Raw genomic sequence first — 7,524 nt, 5'->3', positions numbered from 1 at the left:
GTTAAATAAAGCAGCATACAATTGATCCTTAAAGAATCTAGAGCGGTTTGTTAATATGGGTGTTTTAATGCAGTCTTACTGTTTTCAATAAACGTGTTTATTTAGAGGCTCTGAAGAAAGCTTGAGAAACATCGTTGCAGTTCAATGATCTTTCCAAAATGAAAAGGATTGCTTTTTTTGGCCTTTTGATAGCGCTGACATATCTAAAAATAGCTCGCCCATTTCTATCCGCCATCCGTTCGTTGAAATTTTCGTCTGTACCTCTGATCATAGTTTTTTTTTGTCTAGCCACACAAATGGTAAATTGAAATTTTGTTCTGTTTGACATTTTATTTTAAAACACTTAAACTCAAAATCAATTATTGTAAGGTGACAGTGGTTTTATGTTGGGAAATATTTTTAAGAAAAATAAAAACTGAAATATCTTGCTTGCATAAGTATTCAACCCCCACACATTGGGCCACTGTAGGACATTCACCTTGTTGTTCTTGAGCCACTCCAATGTTGCTTTGGCCTTGTGCTTGGGATAATTGTCCTGCTGAAAGGTGAAAATCCTTCCAAGCTTCAGGTTTTTGGCGGACTGAAGCAGATTCTCTTGCAGTATTTTCCTGTATTTTGCTCCATCCATTCTTCATTCAATTGTAACAAGATGCCCAGTCCCTGCTGATGAGAAGCATCCCCACAACATGATGCTGCCACCACCATACTTCACTGTAGCGATGGTGTGTCTTGAGGCATGGGCAGTATTAGGTTTGCGCCACACATAGCGCTTTGAGTTTTGGCCAAAAAGCTCTATCTTGGTCTCATCTGACCACAAAACCTTTTCCCACATCGCAGCTGGGTCACTCTCATGCTTTCTGACAAACTCCAGACATGCTTTCAGATGGTACTGTTTGAGTAACGACTTCTTTCTTGCCACCCTCCCATACAGGCCAGTGTTATGCAGAGCTCTTGATATGGTTGACTAGTGCACCATTACTCCACTCCCAGCCACTGAACTGTGTAGCTCCTTAAAAGTGATTGTTGGCCTCTCTGTAGCTTCTCTCACAAGTCTCCTTCTTGTTTGAGTGCTGAGTTTTGAGGGACGGCCTTTTCTTGGCAGTGTTTGGGTGGTGTGATGCAGCTTCCATTTCCTGATTATTGATCCAACTGTGCTCACTGGGATATCCAAACACTTGGATATTATTTTGTACCCTTTCCCTAATCTATGCATTTGTATTACTTTATCTCTAACTCCTGTAGAATGCTCTTTGGTCTTCATTTTCCTTCAGATTCACAGCCTTATCAATGATCCTTCAACAGTGGGGTTTTTATCCAGAAAATGTGACAGCAACTTTAATGGTTCACAGGTGGAGGCCAATGGTAAGGTAATTGTGTCCTCGTTAGGGCAATTTCTTTCATTGGTGCAAACTGGGAGCTTCCACAGCAGAGGGGTTGAATACTTATGCAAGCAAGATATTTCAGGTTTTTTATTTTTCTTAAAAATATTTCCTAACATAACACCAATGTCACCTTACAATAATTGATTCTGAGTTTCAGTGTTTAAAAATAAAAGATCAAACAGAACAAAATTTCAATGTATTTGTAATTCGGTAATATGAGAGAATTGGTCAGTGCCCTTAATATTTTTGCAAGCCCTGTACTGTATACATATATACATATATATATTATATATATATATATATATATATATATATATATATATATATATATATATACATACACACACACACACACACAGTACTGTGCAAAAGTTTTAGGCAGGTGTGAAAAAATGCTGTAAAGTAAGAATGCTTTCAAAAATAGACATGTTAATAGTTTATATTTATCAATTAACAAAATGCAAAGTGAGTGAACAGAAGAAAAATCTACATCAAATCAATATTTGGTGTGACCACCTTTTGCCTTCAAAACAGCATCAATTCTTATAGGTACACTCGCGCACAGTTTTTGAAGGAACTCAGCAGGTAGGTTGGCCCAAACATCTTGGAGAACTAACCACAGTTCTTCTGTGGATTTAGGCAGCCTCAGTTGCTTCTCTGTCTTCATGTAATCCCAGACAGACTCGATGATGTTGAGATCAGGGCTCTGTGGGGGCCATACCATCACTTCCAGGACTCCTTGTTCTTCTTTACGCTGAAGATAGTTCTTAATGCCTTTCGCTGTATGTTTGGGGTCGTTGTCATGCTGCAGAATAAATTTGGGGCCAATCAGATGCCTCCCTGATGGTATTCCATGATGGATAAGTATCTGCCTGTACTTCTCAGCATTGAGGAGACCATTAATTCTGACCAAATCCCCAACTCCATTTGCAGAAATGCAGCCCCAAACCTGCAAGGAACCTCCACCATGCTTCACCGTTGCCTGCAGACACTCATTCGTGTACCGCTCTCCAGCCCTTCGGCAAACAAACTGCCTTCTGCTACAGCCAAATATTTCAAATTTTGACTCATCAGTCCAGAGCACCTGCTGCCATTTTTTTGCACCCCAGTTCCTGTGTTTTCGTGCATAGTTGAGTCACTTGGCCTTGTTTCCACGTCGGAGGTATGGCTTTTTGGCTGCAAGTCTTCCATGAAGGCCACTTCTGACCAGACTTCTCCGGACAGTAGATTGGTGTACCAGGGTCCCACTGTTTTCTGCCAATTCTGAGCTGATGGCATTGCTGGACATCTTCCGATTGCGAAGGGAAATAAGCATGATGTGTCTTTCATCTGCTGCAGTAAGTTTCCTTGGCCGACCACTGCGTCTACGGTCCTCAAAGTTGCCCATTTCTTTGTGCTTTTTCAAAAGAGCTTGGGCAGCACATCTGGAAACCCCTGTCTGCCTTGAAATTTTTGCCTGGGAGAGACCTTGCTGATGCAGTGTAACTACCTTGTGTCTTGTTGCTGTGCTCAGTCTTGCCATGGTGTATGACTTTTGTCAGTAAACTGTCTTCAGCAACCTGACCTTGTTAGCTGAGTTTGGCTGTTCCTCACCCAGTTTTATTCCTCCTACACAGCTGTTTCTGTTTCAGTTAATGATTGTGTTTCAACCTACATATTGAATTGATGATTATTAGCACCTGTTTGGTATAATTGTTTAATCATACACCTGACTATATGCCTACAAAATCCCTGACTTTGAGCAAGTGTACCTAGAAGAATTGATGCTGTTATGAATGCAAAGGGTGGTCACACCAAATATGGATTTGATTTAGATTTTTATTCTGTTCACTCACTTTGCATTTAGTTAATTGATAAATATAATCTATTAACATGTCTATTTTTGAAAGCATTCTTACTTTACAGCATTTTTTCACACCTGCCTAAAACTTTTCCACAGTACTTATATATATATATATATATATATTATATATATATATATTATATACATCTACTTTTTTATTTATGTTTTTTTATTTTTCCCAAGGGTTGCCGCCTTAGAAAAATAAGCTTCTTTTATAACAGATAAAGTATTAAAAAGAGGGGAATTTTTCTCCCCTTTGAATAACTTATTGATACTGTTTTAGTTTACGAATTAATTCTTAAAACTACGGGAATTTTGGTACCATTAACATGGTAATTTTTAGTATATTTTTATAATGTTATAATAATAATATGTACAATACTACCGAGTGATGAAGGAATTATATATAAATTTTAAAAGCTACATTTTGCTCCCAAACGACAAGGGTTTGCTGTTGAAGGGATTTTTGGGTCGTTAAAAACTACGGGATGTTTGGTACCGTTAAAAAGACCTTTTTTTTATTATTTTTTTTTTTATTTAAAAAAAATAAACTGTATTATAATGTATGAGTCCCTACTTACTTCATATCTATTTAAAAAAAACACTCGGACTTAAAACGACGTTTCGATGTTTACTGAATAGATATGCTGGTGCCAAGCAGGGTGCCGGCGGGTCGTGTAGACTCTAGACAAACATGTTGTGACATGCCTTAAAATGCGGGGACCTCGATTCTTGTTGCAAATATTAAACTAAAGGCTTTATGTATATATAATATAGGTTAAGATTATTTCGAAAATAGTAATACATGGGTATTTTTTTAAGGGCTGACGCCTTTGAAAATATGCGTCTATTTATAACAGATCTGGCAGTGTGTTAAAAACGACGGAAAGTTTCCTTTGAATAACCTCCAATGATCCTGTTTTAGTTTACGAATTACTTCCTAAAAACTACGGGAGTTTTGGTACCATTAAAAAGATTTTTATTATTATTATTTTTGTAATGTATGGCTCACTACTTTAGATCTATTTTTAAAAACACTCGATCTTAAAATGAGGTTTTGCTGTTGAAGGAATAGACTGGTCGTTAAAAACTACGGGATGATTGGTACCGTTAAAAATATTTTTATTATTATTATTTTTTATAAAAACAAAAAAAACAAACAAAAAAAAACTGTATTTTAATGTATGGCTCACTACTTCTTTAATATATATTTAAAAAAAACACTCGAACTTAAAACAGCGTTTTGATGTTTATTGAATAGATATGCAGGTGCCAAGCAGGGTGCCGGCAGGTCGTGTAGACTGCATTCATGCAAGTGTTGACATCCCGGCGCTGAAAAATATTCATAGTAGGAGGTGTTATTTACCCAGACTTGCTTAAATTTAATTCTGTAACTCTGATCAAAGGGTTATTTTTTATTGTACCGAGCAGGGTGCAGGCGGTTCTTCCCCCCAACACCGAACACATCCCATATAAGCAGAGCATGACGACTGATTAACCAGTATGTGCTTTTAAAGATCAAGGATGAGCAACGTTTCAAGGGGCAAGTTTTTCTTTAATAGCGGTGTTGCTATTTTTGACTTATGGTCTTTGTTTGAAATGTGTTGTATTTTAAGTTTGTTTTCTGAATTTATAGAACGGTTTTGTTGGTGCTTAATAGAAAATACCCGATGCATGATTTTGTTTTGGCTCCCTTTTGAAATATTAGTTTTTTGTTTGGTTGTTTATAATGGTTCTGAAATCTTGACTGTCATTGTTTTATATTATTTATTATTTGGATCTATTTACGTGCTGTTTTATTTGTGTTCTGTTTTTTATTTATTTCTGTTTTAGGCTGTTTTAATTAATAAAATCTGTGATTGCTTTACCGCTCAGTCCAAATGACCGAAATGATGTTTATGCTGTTTTATTTAATAGACGCTGCAAACACTTTAGACCCCCGGCCAAATGACCCAAATGATGTTTTAATTGACCCATTCAGTGCACCCTCTGCAAGTCATGCCTTCGACTATTTAAACACAGGTGTGTATCAGGCTTTTTTGTATTTATTTATGTTAGCTAGTGTTAACGTTTAGACATTTTTGTTGTTTAAGGTTGTTAAAAGAATAATAAACATCAAAAATGGTAAAAAGTACTAAATGTATTTTTATTTATATTTATTTATTTTTTTAATTCTAGATTATGATCCGAATTTATCAGATACTAATGACGACCCAACTGATGGTCAGATTTTTGAACTGTTTCGGTTTCCTCAGGGTTTAGAACTGCTCTACATCTCTTACAATAAGTATCAAGACACTTATGTTTTTTGGGTTTTGCGGGGTTAATGGTGTAGAGTCTATAGCAGTCAGTGCATAGTTTTAAAGTGTCACAGGATGATTCATTGTTACCTGTAGTGCTATTTCGCCTGAGAACCTTGTGTTTGTCATAACAATATTTTGAAAGACAATTTCTATGACAATCAACACATTTGACTTTACTCCCTTCTACAGAAACACATGAGGGTGGAAAACAGACATTGCAATGTCCCTTGCAGCTATGTCCTGAACGGTTGCTATATGCAGTGTAACAATAGTTACACAGATAAGGCCTACTCAAAAACACTTTCAAATTTAAGATACCTTGATAGTGCTGATCAATAAGAAACAGAAACACTGTTTTGGTTTTTGTTTGAGGACTTGTCTGGTATTTCAGGAAGTATCTTTCTGAGGACATCTATACCATACCACGATTTTAACTTGATACAACTCGGTACAACTGCACGTGAATTAATAAAGTGCAATTCCCCATGCTCACATATTATTACTGTTTACTTGCAGGTGAAGTGCTGTGCAATCCTCGTGCCTAAATACAAATATACATTGCGTTACACAGAACCGTTTATATCCCGTATACCAATGACTACACACCAACATTAACACACAACATATAACAGAAAATACACACAGGGGCAGGCACTTTGCCACAATGTTCAACAACATCATCACTATCACTAGGGGTAGGAGACAGCTGCCCCATTAAAGCACCCCCATTTTGTGAACCATGAATAGTTTCAGTAGACAGCGCCTTCAGCGCGTTACCCAGAACATCAAGATTAATCATCTGATGCTTTACATCAAAATTAGTAACCCTTTCATGGTCATCAGTTGGCTGCTGGGCCGGCATATCATGAACAGGGTTTGTCAATGCTTTAGATGTATCAGCCACCAAACCCTCTAGGACCTCAAGATTACAAACAACATGATTTAAATCATTTAACAGGTTATTTAGAGCATCCAAATTTTCACCATCGTTTAGAGATGGAGGTGCGGTTGTGAAGGGGTGATGCAATGGTACTGGAGTTGTTACATCAGAGTCTTTAAGGGAGATCTTAGGATTTACCAGAAACAAACAGGCTAGTATTAGAAGGAATCTTTTTGAGATTATTTAAACCATGTACATCAATTTCACTATGCCTTTTCTTACAGGTATGCTTTTTTTGACTTATCCATTTAAAAGAAAAATACCAGAGGCCTTCAAAACCGCAAGGGTTTGTTCTACGTTAGCACCAACCTGCTGTAACAATACTTTAAGAAGGGTTAAGCGATAGATAGACTGGTTAGGAACCTTTTAAGTGAATACTGTAGAAGTCTGGGGGGTACTAATTTCCTCGGGATACTTTAAATATCTCTTGACATCAGACTTCCTGAGAACGACCCCCTTGTTGTTCACAACCCTCTCAGCAGAAGTAGGGGATGCCGCTTCCAAATGACGCTGTTTCTTCCTTGGGGCTATAAAATAATAAAATGAATAAAAAAACAACAGTTTATGCCCAAAGACATTTATTTAAAAACATCCATAAATGTATGTGTGTGGGTGTGTTATATATATATATATATATATATATATATATATATATATATATATATATATATAAAACCTTTAGTTTAATATTTGCAACGAGAATCTGGGTTCCGCCTTTTCAGACTTGTCACAGCATGTGTGTGGCTAGAAAAAAGAAAACTTTGATCAGGCGAAAATTAACGAACGGATGGCGGATAGAAAGGGGCGAGCCATTTTTAGATATTTCAGCGCTATCAAAAAGCCAAAAAAAAAGCAACCCTTTTCATTTTGGAAAGATCATTGAACTGCAAAGATGTTTCTCAAGCTTTCTTCAGAGCCTCTAAATAAACACGTTTATTGAAAACGGTAAGACTGCGTTAAACACGCATATTTACAAACTGCTCTAGATTCTTTAAGGATCAATTGTATGCTGCTTTATTTAACACTTTTAATGTATTTTATTATTTTATTATTATT

This window comes from Polyodon spathula, chromosome 9, assembly GCF_017654505.1.
Source record: "Polyodon spathula isolate WHYD16114869_AA chromosome 9, ASM1765450v1, whole genome shotgun sequence".
NCBI classification, from domain to species: domain Eukaryota; kingdom Metazoa; phylum Chordata; class Actinopteri; order Acipenseriformes; family Polyodontidae; genus Polyodon; species Polyodon spathula.
Note: the sequence above shows the minus strand (reverse complement) of the source record.